Source organism: Abramis brama (assembly GCF_963993115.1).
Source record: "Abramis brama genome assembly, chromosome: 1".
NCBI lineage: Eukaryota > Metazoa > Chordata > Actinopteri > Cypriniformes > Leuciscidae > Abramis > Abramis brama.
The window spans coordinates 24,206,762-24,221,423 of NC_139963.1; the positions used below are offsets into that span (position 1 = coordinate 24,206,762).

The 14,662-nt window shown below is 36.6% G+C and overlaps 1 protein-coding gene across 1 annotated transcript in view; it reads left to right on the forward strand.

Moving 5' to 3' along the window:
• The window catches only part of spop (speckle type BTB/POZ protein), a 79,289-nt gene that overhangs the window by 14,625 nt on the left and 50,002 nt on the right, over positions 1–14,662 (forward strand). Inside the window, exon 2 of the mRNA XM_084110386.1 lies at positions 7,373–7,512. The gene's annotated coding sequence lies outside the window, so the exon portion shown is untranslated. The remainder of the gene's footprint in view (positions 1–7,372; positions 7,513–14,662) is intronic.

Sequence of the window (14,662 nt, forward strand, 5' to 3'; positions counted from 1 at the left end):
AAACCACATCGCTTATTAACATTTGAAAAAAGTTATGTAGTCTAACCAGGGGGGCAGGGTTTCATAAAATATTGAAGCTTCCCCGGGCGCCGCCATTGATTAGCGGACCATCACCTGCTGTTAGCATTCCATTGACTGCCATTCATTTTGGCGTCACTTTGACAGTGAATAACTTTACATCTGAGGCGTTTAAAGACTCCATTTGTCCATTATTTATTTCTAAAGAAACACGAAAATGTATAAAAGGCTCCATTACCTTGTATCTTACGTTATGGCCCCGTAGAAGCAATTTTTGTAAAAATAGGCTAACGATTGCGTCATAACCACGCGACTCTGTCGCACAGCAGAGAAATTACCGTATGGACAGGAGGAGAAGCTCGCGGGCAATCGGGGGGACGTGGAGGCAAAATGACAAAATAATTAATCAGAATACTTAGCAAAAGTTGCTCCTGCTCCTAGCTCATGGACACCTCCTACTCACGCTCTCCGTCTCTGCAAGTTTCAGAAGGGGATGATTCTGATTTCTCTTGGCACAGCTACTAGAAGACAGACGGGTTGGTCACGTCACATCTACGTCGTCAAGCTCAGTTTGAGTCTGCGCAGTACGCTCAGCCATCAGGAAGTGAGAGCTTCTAAATGACTTCACTTGTCTCCGTTGAATCCAGTGGGGTCGCTGTGTCCAGTTTTTATACTGTCTATGAGTCTAACCAACATGGAATATATACATATAAAATATATATTATAAGGAAAGAGATGATTCTCAATTACTCACAGACTGTGTCAAGATATCATTGACCCATATATGCCCAGCCATATCCCATATATTTTGCTGCATAGCATAAGGATCATCATGGAAATTAACTGTTATATTTGCATGTAGAATGGGAACAGTACATCATAATCATTTTGGCTTTGAAGAGACACTTTTCATGTGGCCAAGTGGAAATGAATTAGGCATACCCAATTGGAAAACAATTCAGTCGCCCAATGTGCATATGTGAATAGTATTCCCCCCCTTTAATGCTCCTGGAAGTTTTCTCATCTCTAGAACTCCATGTGGCGACACACACACACGTGATCTATTACTGTCATTAGGCCACCAAAACAAGTATATGAATATTTTTATGAGCGGTAGTGCTGCACATAAAGTGGGGGTCTTCAGCAGGTGGTCTGGCAATTATTTTATTCTAAAAATCATTAGTGAGAAAATTAAAATGTTAAAAATAAAATATTAAGTTAACTGCAGTCAAAGCTAAAGTTCAGCTGAATGATTCATAGTCCCTCCCACATTAAAATGCATTACTTTTAAATTAAAATATTGCCTTTGTTGGATAGAAAGCGAATGTGTAAATTCAGAATGTATTTCTTCACACCAGTCCACACAGATGGTATATAGACAGAGTTATGAAAGGCACTTTCAAAGGTGCGGATAAAAGCATTCAAAATGAGGAATGTGGTTGGCTAGCGAGAGGACTGGAAGAAAAGTGAAGCACTTTTGGCTGAGAGCGTCTGATCATGACTTGCTGCCCTTGAATGTCTTCAGTTAAATTGTGAAGGGTAAGCATTTATCTTCTGTATACCTGTGTGAGCGTGTCTTTCAGTCCTCCAGCTGACAGCAGCGCTCTTCATGTTGACACTTATTCTCTCTTCTGATGTTTTTACACACTACAGCTTCACTCTGAAGAACACACCTGTACCTCTCACTGCCTAATGCTATGCTACCTTCAAATTGTTCTGTGCAGTAGTTGAAGAAGAGTGTGGAAAGAGTGATACAAAGCAGCATATCCTTCTCCATCCTTTTTATTTGGGTTCTTGTTTTAAACTTTGCATGCAATGAATGGGGGATCCGCTACGTTTCTTCAATCCTTCCGACTGAATGTACTGTAAATGACATGACTCAGTGCTGCCTTCTGACTGGTAGAGTTTAAAAAGGTAATTGTACTGCCAATGTGTCGAACTCGTCCATCCATGTTTATCCGTTTTTGAGTATACTTTGAAAGCTGTGCGAACACGACTCTACGCGAGACGGAGCGGAACGTGGAAAATGAAGAATACCCGGGCCTTTAGATGTTCCCTTTCTCAAGTCATAATTATGATGTGATGGGTATTCTTCAAGTAATCTGATATGTTACCGGCAAAGTGTGTAATCCGGCATTCTATAGAATGCCTAGGTAATGTATAGAATTAGGTAATGTATTTTTTGCAAAAAACATCAGGAATTCTATACATTGCCTAGGCATTCTATACAATACCGGGATTTCACACTTTGCCGGTAACATATATATATATATATATATGTATGTATGTGTATATGTGTATATGTGTATATGTGTATATGTGTATATGTGTATATATATATATATGTGTATGTGTATATAATAGATCATACATATATATATATATATATATATATATATATATATATATATGTGTATATATATATATATGTGTATGTGTATATAATAGATCATATATATATATATATATATATATATATATATATATATATATATATATATATAGAGTGTATATAATAGATCATATATATATATATATATATATATATATAGTGTATATAATAGATCATATATATATATATATATATATATATATATATATATATATATATATATATATATATATGATCTATTATATACACTATATATATATATAAATATATAATTTTTTTTTTTTTCACAAATGTATAGTATTTATTTCTGTTTTTACTTGACACAGTAGCCCTGTATATCAGCATTCCTAACTTAAAACGAAAAGTGATAGATTATGGCAAATATTTAAAGGGTTAGTTCACCCAAAAATTAAAGTTCTGTCATTACTCACCCTCATGTAGTTCCAAACCTTTAAGACCTTTGTTCATCTTTGGAACACAAATTAAGATATCTTTGATGAAATCCAAGAGCTTTCTGACCCCCTATAGACTGCAGCATCATGACCACTCAAGGCCAAGAAAGGTAGGAAAGACATCGTTAAAATAGTCCTGCGACTACAGTTGTTCAACCTCAATTTAATGACACGACGAGTACTTTTTGTGTGCAAAAAACAAAAATAACGACTTTATTCAACAATTTCTTCTCTTCCGTGTCAGTCTCCGACGCATGCGTGTGATGCTGACGCAGTAGCCAGCCAATACTGAACCGGCTTTCTGATGTAGAACCTGGAACAACTGCGCTGTGTTTACAATGTGAGCTGCGTCAGAGACTAATGATGAGCACTTTCCCTTTAAGAGCACCGAGTCATTTGCCTTGCGCATGTAACGATTAGGGCTGGGTAAATCGCAATAATATTTGTGCTTTGAATGTTTTTACCATTACTTTGATTTCATTTTAATCAATTTGCATCTTTACTAAATAAAAGTATTAATTTCTTTTAAAAAATAAAATCTTATTATTAAAATCACCCTATACTTTTGAATGGTAGTGTATATTTTCTATAATGGATGTCTAATGGAATATTTAAAATTAATATAGATTTACTATATCGGCATTTGTCAGTTATCAGCTGTAACCTAAAAATAATTGCCAGACTGAATACAAATGAGTACTTTGGGGTTTGTTGTTCCATTTAAATTAGCATTTGAATGAGGTCACCCTTCTCATATAAATTTGATATCTTGTAATGGTTCTTTAAGGAATAATTCACTCCAAAATTTTGAACTCTGCTTATTCCTTTAATGGCCCACCCTGATAACCGTTTTATAATTTATGGCTGTTATCAAAGGAAATCTAATGTCGATGCAGGATGTTTAAAACCGTTCTTACATGCATTTCGTCACTTTCTTTTTTATGCTTCCATTTTTATTCAGCTCACTCTTTCACTTTGTTTCTCTTCTGTCTTTTCTACTTCTCTTTTTATCGCCGGTTCTCTGTCTTTCCATCTCTCCTAGCAGTAGATTGCCGTCCGGTGCTGAGTTGATCATCTGTCTCTTTCACTCTCTCACTTCATCTCTCTCACTCTCATCTCTTGTGCTCACATTCATTCTTTAACTACTGAAGCACCTTTTGGCGATTATTTTATTCAATTGTTGGGTCTAATATTGATTAAGCTGCATGTGATGTGTAAACCTGAATTGGCTTTTAACATGAATCTACTTTCAGTTTTTATATGCCTCCATGTTTGGAATATTTGTATATATATATATATATATATATATATATATATATATATATATATATATATATATATATATATAATATATATAATATATATATATATATATATATATATATATATATATATATAATTTATATATTTATATATTTTTTTTATTTTTTATTTTTTGCTTTCTCAACAAGGAAGTGTGTGCTTTGAGAACATCTGTTTATGTGCAGTTTGTGAGAAGGACATCAGGAAACTATTCTTTATCTCTATCTATCCATCATCAGATGAAGGGACTTTATTCTTTTTTCTTCTCTTTGCAGTAAAGGTGTGAAAATCAATAGTATTGTGATTCATGCAGTGCTGAATAGATGCTCTCAGGCTGAGTATCAATTTTAATTATTATTGTGCTATTCAAGGAATTGACTTTCTAAAGCTCATTAGATGGCATAATAATGTTCTTCAATTAGAGCGCAGAGGTGAGAATCCTGTGAAGCGTATTACGGCTGCACAGGTTTAAAATGCCTTTTCTGCTTCTTCCCATCAAATGTGTTCACTTTGTTATGGGAAGGACAACTGACAGTTTTATGGCATCATATTTGAAAGTCATAGTGGCCCCTCTAAAACTGAAAATGTCACCATTTATTCACCCTCATGTTATTCATGTTATATCTTTCATGAAGAATAAAATGTGGAAGACTTGGAATATAACACACAAGTATTTTTTTGTGTGCTCCACAGCATCTTTTCCATTCACATTTATTTATATAGAAAAGAACGGAGTGAACATTCTTCAAAACTTTTTTTTTTTTGATCCACAGAAGAGTCATACAGGTTTGGAATGACAAGTGTTTCCAATTTTCATATATAGGTGAACTATCAATGAAAGATAAATGAAATTGTAAGGAATAATTTCATTTTGAAACGGATTAAATGAATATATTTTGTGATGGAACGACTGTCTCCCCTTATTGTCACCACCTCGCCCCTTTAATCGTCGCCCTTCTCCAGGTTCCCAACAGGAGTGGGTGAAAAAGAGAGGTAGGGCGCAGTAACAACCAGGACTTGGCGGCGGGTGATGAGGCACACCTGAATCAAATGGAGCCCCGTCACCGCCGCTGTTAAATGCCGAGCGCGCATGTCCTCGAGAGACCGGTGTCTTCCCAGGTGCGTGCACACTGGTGTCTTTGTGGGTCCAGGAAGGGGAGTATGAGGGATTCCCGCACAGCCATATGGGCTGAGTCGCCGGACCCGTGGTCTGGATGGGAAGCACATGTTTGCGCCAACGGGCTAGGATGCCGGGCCGCCGTTCCCTCATGCGCCGCGACCTCAGGGAAAATGAGCTGTTGAGGAGAATCCATCGCGCCTCGCTAGGGCTGGGGCGATATGGCCAAAAAAAATCATATCTCTGTTTTTTTGGGTTGAATGGCTATGTACGGTATACATCTCAGTATTTTCTAAGTTTTTCTATTTGGATAAAAAAAATCTGTATTTAATTTAAAACATTAATTATTTTAAGTTATTTCACATCCTGCCAAATGATGTCCTACAGACAATGTTCATTCTAACATTGTAACATTACAATCTAAAAACAAAAATGAGTTTATTTTTAAATTCACTTAACTAAAAATGAAAACAAAAAAACAAAAGCACAGACTAATATTAGCCTAAGATTACCCCATTGTAATAGTCACTTTCATAAAAATACACTTGTAGGTTTAAAATTCTACATGGCAAATGTATTGTCCAACAACAGATATTTTAGCAATATACATTTTAGTAAGGATTATTGCATTCCATCTGTTTGGTGTGCATCCGTGCGACAGCGCTCGTTCATGGAAGTCTGTGAATTTTAGCAGAGATTCGCTTGCAGTACGTGCATCCTCTCCTGACAGCAAAATGGAAATATTTGCATGACTTTCTAACGTTTACAGAATACAGATGGAGAATAAACCTTTGAAATGTAAGTTGTGCACTGAGGAAAGCACCACATCTCAAACGGATTAAACAGTGCAAGTGTCTGTCAGCACACATGTATCTCAGAGCATTTGACAGGGCAAGCCACTTAAAACTATAGGCCCTACGTGTTAACTATATCTCGCCAGTTATTTTGAAGCCCTTAATATAAAGCATGGCTCATGTTTTGGATTATGCACCTTCCCTGGTCCTCTGTTATTCTTCAGATGCACTTGCAAAGTACTATAGATCAATATAAATGGAATTGCCTCATTCCATATAGTTTATAAAAAAAAGTTATATCGTACAAACTCAGTATACCGCTCAGCCCTACCCCTCGCGCCCCGGACCAGACAGAGGGGAGGTCGTGCAGCTGCCGGACCTCACCCCCTTACCTGGACCCATCCTGCCGCAGTTGATGCTTTGCTCCAATGCGTTGGAGTTCAATCACATGAGTCGTCTGAAAGGGGCTTAATTCAGTCATCAGTCATTCAGTGAGTGCGTCATGTGACCAATAATCTCTCACTTTACACCTACACCTGCTGTACTAGACCGGACACACACATTCTTCTAGTTGACGGGATAGTGAATCCAGCCCTCAGTACTGCCGTGAGCAGGTTTTTTAGATGATAATGGCGTTAAGCTGAGGAAATTTGGGCTTCCCTGGAAGTGTAGAGCAGTTAGAGCCCAGATTGTGTTTGAAGTCATGTCTAGGGGATGATGGGATTGATTTCTGAACTGGTCTGAGTCCTTCAGGGCTTCAGACTGATCAACTCTCCTTGAGCGGTTCCTCCTCCTTAATACCTGACTGTCCAGCGCTTTGTGAAGACCTTTTTTTTATTTTTTTTATTTTTTACCATTGCTGTGGGCTGATTTCATGATGGAGAAAAACATGTAAACAGTTTGTACTCAGTCAAGAAGGTTATTATTATAGATTGTATTTTGATTCTGTTATATAATACTACTTAATTACAGTTAAGTGAACTGCAGCTGTTTTTGCAGACTTAATTTATGAATAGTCTTGTCTTTTGGTTTGCATCCAAATTGCACATAACATTTTTAATTGGAATGATACAGTGCTTGCTTAATTATGTATGTATGTTTGTGTATATTTTCTCTATATAACTTATATAAAAAGTATTTTTTGTAACAACATATAATAGCATTATATTTTTTATGTTTGATTTAAGAAATGTTAAAATTCTGTGGTTTCAGTTTTGTTATAGTTCCATTTAGCTGTACTCTCGTTCTGTGACATTTTTTCTGACTTCACACCATGCTCTTCTGCCTCTTTTCTCAGATCTCTTTCTGGACACATAACTTTACAGTAAATCAAACGCATAGAGGCACGCCGCATAATCCGCGAGGCTGAAAACTTCTGACGGAGAGAGTGAGAAACGGTTGCCACGTGATGCCATATCTCTGCCTCCTCACCAATAGGTAAGAAACATGTGGTGGGTAAAAGGCTTGGCAGACCTATTTTGTACTTTGTATTTTTTGTATAATGCACATGTATTTTGTTTTGTGTGAAGCTTTGATTCAGCTCAGGGTCACTTGCACTATAAGCTGCATGACGCATGACAGGAGTGATTCATATAGGGGAAATAGAGTGGTTTAGGGAAGAACAAGAAGAGACAAATAAAATTTGCCTTTTTAATGTGAAGAGATGGACACTAAGAGATTTTGCAGAGATGTGAAGTGGAGGCAAAAAGAAAGAGATGAACCGGAGTGAAAAGGTGAAGGCTTGGTGCTGAAGGATGCAGATTTGAGCATCTTGATGACAATGTGGCAATGAAAGTGACATTTTTACAGCTAATAATGGACTGCAGAGTGCTAAAAAAAAAACACACTTTGTGGAAATGGAGGGAAAAATCTTGAATAACACGTGAGAAGTTCTGTGAAGGATATAATGTGTTTTAAATCTGTTTTCTGTCAGACCACGTACCCATATCCAAGAGGTGAAGGACTCTCATTGAGCTCAGACAGACTCATCTGCTAACTTAAAACACACCAACACACATCTCTCTCTCAGGTGTGTGTAGTACGGATGACCCTGTGGTGATCACAGGCTTGAGTGCATTACTACTGACAGGATAATTAGCTGTTCGTGACCTCGTGTCTGTTTTTATCCCCGTCTCTGTTCTCTACATCTTTTTCAGCATTACCCTATGGCTCTTTTATCTCTTAAGAGAGGCACACTGTCTCTGTCTTTCTCTCCCTCTCTGTAGTTGATGACTGTTCAGGTTTTTGTACATGTGTGAATTGGTCGTATCGAGGTAATCCAGATTAAATGAACCTTTCTTTGCTAAGATGTTTCTTTGTTAATCTGAATCTTAGCAAACAAACTGTATATTCCTATCTCCTTACACTAATCCTACCCATCACAGAAAACTTTCTGCATTTTTACATTAAAAAAAAAAACTCATTCTGTATGATTTATAAGCTTGTTTCCTCATGGGGTCCTCAGTTTAGGTCCCCATGAGTCATTGTGCATTCAGGTTGAATTCCCCACCGGGATAGAAAAACGTGTGCGCACACACACACGCACACACACACACACACACACACACACACACACACACACACACACACACGAATGTTAGTCTGACTCACAATTGATTTATTCAAATCAAAGATATATAAACTATCTACTATCTGTTATTGTTCATATGTAGTTTTTTTTCAGATTATTGTATTTTGGAAATAAAACCAATTGAGAGAGTTTGTATTATTATTCTTTTTAGATTATATTATGCTTCTATATTATGTGCTTTATCATTTTTGTAAACTTCAACCTCTGTTTGATTCTTCTGAGTCTGATGTAATGAAACTGTAGTAAGGTAGTGAAAGCATGTTGATTACTGGCATTGAGGCCAGTGCATGTAGAACATGAAAGTGGATGTTAGATTGTTTTTTTTTTTAAATATATTCCTTATGCTGGGTGTTTTTTGCACCAAAGCAGTTGTAATTTAGTTGTACATTACCGTTTTCCACCCTCTCTCTGATGTTTAGTGTTAAACAGTTTTTGTTATTGTACATTTGAAAACTTCAGTGCACTAATGTTAAAAAGTTTGGGGTCGATAAGATTTTAATATATTTTTGAAAGTCTCTTATGCTCACCAAGGCTGCGTTTATTTGATCAGAAATAAAGTAGAAGTAGTAATACTGTGAAATTTTATTACAATATACAAAAACTTTCAGCATCATTACTCCAGTCTTCAGTGGCACATGATCCTTCAGAAATCATTCTATTAATATTTGGTAGTCAAGAAACATTTCTTATCATCAGTTTAAAAAAACGTTGTAATGCTTAGTATTTTTATGGAAACCGTGATGCAGTATTCTTAAAGGCCTGTTCACACCAGGAACTATAAAGATAACTATAAAGATAACTACTGTAGATAAGCGTCCACACCAGTGGACGATATCTTTGTTTATTCCAAGTGCGTGCTTGTCTATCACTTTAAATGCTTGAGCTCGTTACAGCAGGATGGATTCTGATTGGCTGTCAATGTTATCGTTCATCAGCTGGATAAAATCACTCTCCTATTCTTTAATATTGAGAATGATTTTTAGAACTATATCTTTTTTAGTAATCTTTATAGTTATCGTCCTTAATGTGATTAAGGATGATTAGAAAGTTTAAAAGAATATTTATTAAAAAAAAAAAAAAAACATTATTATATCATACAAATGTCTTTACTGTCACTTTTGATCAATTTAATGCATTCTTGCTAAAAAAGTATTAATAAAAAAAAAAGAACTATTGACGTCAAACTTTTGAGCGGTAGTGTAAATTATCTTTTTTTAATGATTGGCTGATCTGTGCATATGTTCAACTGAACAATTAACAATTTTACAGTGGACTGTGCTAACCAGTGTTACACGGCAAAGGTGAACCCATACAGCTGTCAATTTTCTGTCATTTTGTCACGGACACGGCATTATGGGATTTGTTTTTGGGGTTTTAGTTTCAGACGTCCTCCCGGGTGTACAGTGGAATCCCTGAGTGTGAAAAGTCAGTTTGTTTGCAGTGACAGAAAGCCTCTGTTGAAGATTCATTTGCACATTACAGCACTCAACCAAATTTAAACAGTGACTTCCTCCCTGTTATTTAAGAGGTGTAAACACATGCAGTGTAAAATCCTCCCGGTTTCAGATGTTGCCTGATACAAAGGCTGTTGAGAGGAGAAAGTCTCACGCTTCATCTCTTACCGTGCCTCACATTCTGCTTTTTTTTATATAAATTACCATTCGCCAGCTTATTTAATTCTTTGAATTTTATTCTCTTTCACGTTCTTGTGTGCGCACATGGGCGCTAGATGTAGAATATTCAGTGGGATGTGCCTGCATCAGGTAATTGGATGGCGTAGTGTCACTGGGGCTCAGTTTAAAGCCACATGCAGATTCCACAACGCCACAATCCTACACACTCTATCACACAAACTCATACATTTACTCAGTAGGGGTGAAACGATTCACATACGAAAGAAGCAGCATATGGTTTGCCACCCACGGTTCGGCACATGTTTGAACCACGGTTCATCTTGTTTAATGATGTTTCAGAAAATATAAATACATTTATGAGGTTTTTGTCAATTTTGAAAAGTAGTTATGGTATTCAGCATACACCTAGCAAGAAAAAGAAACTACAAAACATGTCAAATTGACTTGACATACAAAGATGTGAATACATATGAGTGTACTTTATATAACTTGTCTGTGCCCGTATGCACGCCCTGTCTCACTCAGACTCGCATCATAGTAGCATTGGTCTGCGAAAAAACCTCTTTGAAGGTCTCACAGATATGCTTGTTCACAGTAACAATTCGTCCTGCAATTACTAAATTAGTTTTTTATTATTGCAGATTATTATTGATTTGCATTACTTAACCTGAACAAAACCTTAAAGATGGTAAACAAGTCTTATAGATGCAAAGATTTAAGCAGAATAGTTTCTGTGCTTGTATTGGATAGATCTCTTGTTTTGAAACATCTCTCTGATACTTAAAGGAGTAGTTTACTGTAAAATGAAAATTAGCCCATGATTTACTCACCCTCAAGCCATCCTAACTGTATATGACTTTCTTCTTTCAGACGAATACAATCGAAGTTATATTAATAAACACCCTGATGCTTCCCAGCTTTATAATGGCAGTGGATTGCAACCGTTGCAACCATCAGATTGAAGCTCAAAAAAGTGCATCCATTCATTATAAAAGTGCTCCACACGGCTCTGGGGGGTTAAAACAGCATCAGGGTTTTTATTAATATAACTCCGATTGTCTCATTCATGCATGTTTTATAAAAAAAAAATTGTTTACTCGGATGTATGGTAGAAAAGATCTGTCACTACTTTAAGGACAGAAATTGCTAGAAATATAAATATTCTGGTTACACTTCCTCCCTAATGATTCCATTTCCGTAATGGTTTCATTCATCTATTCTTTTAATACTTTTGAGGAATAAATATTTGGGAATAAAACACAATTTTTTGACCTACTAAAATAAAACGGCTCAAAATATTAATTTGTTTAGGGCATCAGATTGCAGTCGTTCTGAATTGTTTGTGTTTTTTTTGGTCACAGATTCAGTTTGTTTTTATTTAAATTTTGAATAGTTTCAGAAGTATAATGCGTATGCTGCAGAATATGGATTAATGCTTGTTAACATAGTAAATTCAGATTGGTATCCTAGTGATAGAAATCAATTGTTGTATTGGCCTCAAATTAGTGCAGCCCCTTATATTATTTACTGTATTTATTTACTGAACGCGGAACCATGGTAAAAACATAACCGTGAGGAAGTTAAATCATTACACTCCTAATACTCTGTTAAACACTTTTATTCACGCCCTTTCTTGTGCTGGATCCTGGTCACCGTTCACAGGGCCGTTGGCTAAAGCAGTCAGTATTAGCACTGACATATGTCCTGTGGAGGGAGAGTGCAGTTAACCCTCTCATTTCACCATGGTAGCCCATTGTCTTTAACGGCTGCATTTCTGCTGTTGCTTAGACAGCATGACAAGTTAACAGAAGACTTGATCTTAATTGGCTCTGCCGAAGGCACTTTTGTGTGTTTGTGTGCGAGCGAGCATGCACACCCGTTTAGGCGGCCAGTTCATTGATGTTAACTTTTAAAGGGTGGGCGTTATGTGTAACTGGGAGTTTTCATTAGCTTTGTTATGGTGGATGCTGGTCTTTTTGGGATCAGCTCATTTCTGTGACTTTGATCTCTGCTGGACTACAGGATGGACACTGTCACCCAATATGGTTTGTGTTAACTTTGCGATGAGGTCACAGGGGAGAGTGGTGCTGGGAGATTCGGCTTGGCGTAATAATCAAACATCTCTTTGTGCTTTCACTATCTCTGTTGTTTAGCCGTCTTCATGATTAGTTGTCTGGATATCTGCACTCCCTACTCCGCATGTTTTGTTTTGTTTTTAAGTGAAATATGACTAGTGGTGCTGTGGTAGTTGCTGGCAATTAATTTTCTTTATTATTAATGACTTATTTGTTCATGTCTCATTTATTCAGCTTCGAAATGAAATCTATGATTTCCTTAATGGCTTTGTAACTACATACTACAAAGGATGGAATGTTATGAAGGACAATTACAAATGTAAAATTAATAATAATATTTTGTCATTCTGTGTTCCAGTTAAGTAAAATTCAATTAAGTTGGGTGAAAAAGAAGTTAAACCATTCACTGTTATTTTTATATTGGCTTATTTTAATTGCAGTATGCTGTCTAAAATCAAGCAAATGCACATGAATGTCTTTTTGCTGCGTTTACACGGACTCTAATAATCCGATTGTAACCGGACTACTAGCACAGTCGGAATATAAAAAGTCACATGTAACCACAGCAATCAGAATGAATTGGCCAAATCTGATTACAATTTCAATCGGATTGTAAGTTGCGGTTTAAACCTTTTGTAATCGAATCTAGAGGACATGTAAACACTTGATCAGATTGAAAACCGAAACTGGAAAGTACTGTGCACGTGCGATGACACATAAAATGTAATGACGTATGTTGCAAGGAATGAGCCGTTGTTGAATGAAGTGTCATAAAAGACTGTCATGTCATTCTAAAATTCTCCTTCCACTCATCGTCTGTGAAGCAGAGTGCCCTGCTCCATTCTCAGACAGTCCTTGTTTCGCATTCTTATCCACAGACGCTTTGTTTTGGGTGTGGGAATGGCTGTTTTTACTGCTTGATTAATATAAGCAGCACGGCACAACAGTTCATGTGCTCGTCGTCTCCTAATTAGGACCCGAAATCAAAGAAAAGAAGCGATTTAGGAGAGTAGAATGCGCAAACAGTGGGATCCGATTTAAAGCTTGACATAAACGCACACATCAACCTCTGTCACTTTATTTAGCTTTCATGTAAACTACATTCGGATTCATCTCTCAAAAAAAATGAATTATGATTGAAACAAATGGTGCCCATGTAAACATAGCTATTGATGTGGTCCAGTTCACAAATGAGGGGTCTGGTTTATATAAATTTCCAATTTAAATTTACTAATTCAATCTTAATATGAACTGCCTCAGTGCTACACAAATACATTTAAATTAGCAGGTTTAAGGATATTTAGGGCTCTGCGCCAGGCTTGTTTAGCTTTTTATCATGTGTGGAAATGTGTCCCCCCTTCTCACTTAATTTTTTGCCAACTTCTAGTTATGTTTCAAAGTACGCTTATGAGGGGAAAAAGTTTTTTTTTTTTTTCTTTCAGCTCTTGAGTCTCACCAGAAGAAGAGTAAGACAGAGAGACAAAGGGCTTTCACACATGGCTCAAGCTCAGCTGCAGAGGAGTGTTAGGATGTGTGGAAGGAAAGAAGGACTCAGTGATGAGACACAACTGTAAGGACAGCCAAAGAAATTAGCAGCTACTGAGCGGCTTTGTGTTTGGCACGTTACGTGAGGGAAGGCTTCTGCTAATTATAATGCGTTTTATGCTTCTAAAGAACACCTTTTGAAATCTATTGAAGGGGGATAATTGAGCCTGGAAATGTGTTAGGTTGAAGGTCATTACTGAAAATATAAAAGGACCCAATGATCCATTTGAGAGTGCATTCTTTGTTCCAAATGTAAAAATGTTGTTTTAACTCTGCTGAAGTGCTTCAAACACCAAATTCGGCATGAACAACAAATTAGAAAAGGACCTGAGGGTGAGCCTTGGGGAACTTCTGGCAATTTGAAGGGGTTTTAGTGGGCATTGCTTCCACAAAGCTGATTGGAAAACCATCAAAAGTTTTTTTCCTTTCGAAATTGCATTTAAAGCTCATCTATTGAATCTGCCTTGTAGTTTCTTGTTTCAAGTTTTTTACTTGTGCTTTCAAGCAGTAGTCCACAGTATTTTATTCTAAGAGAGAATATTTTGTAGACTTGTTTTGGGTGATTTTTGGAACTGTGCAGAACCATAAAAGGCACTTCTGTCCTGCCATTGTTTTCAGTCATGGTTAGAATTGTATTTGGGGCAGAGCTGCACGATTCTAGATAAACTGAGAATCTTTTTTTTGTTTTGTTTATAAAAGATCACAATTCTCCCACGATTTTGAATAGACAACTAAACAAAATA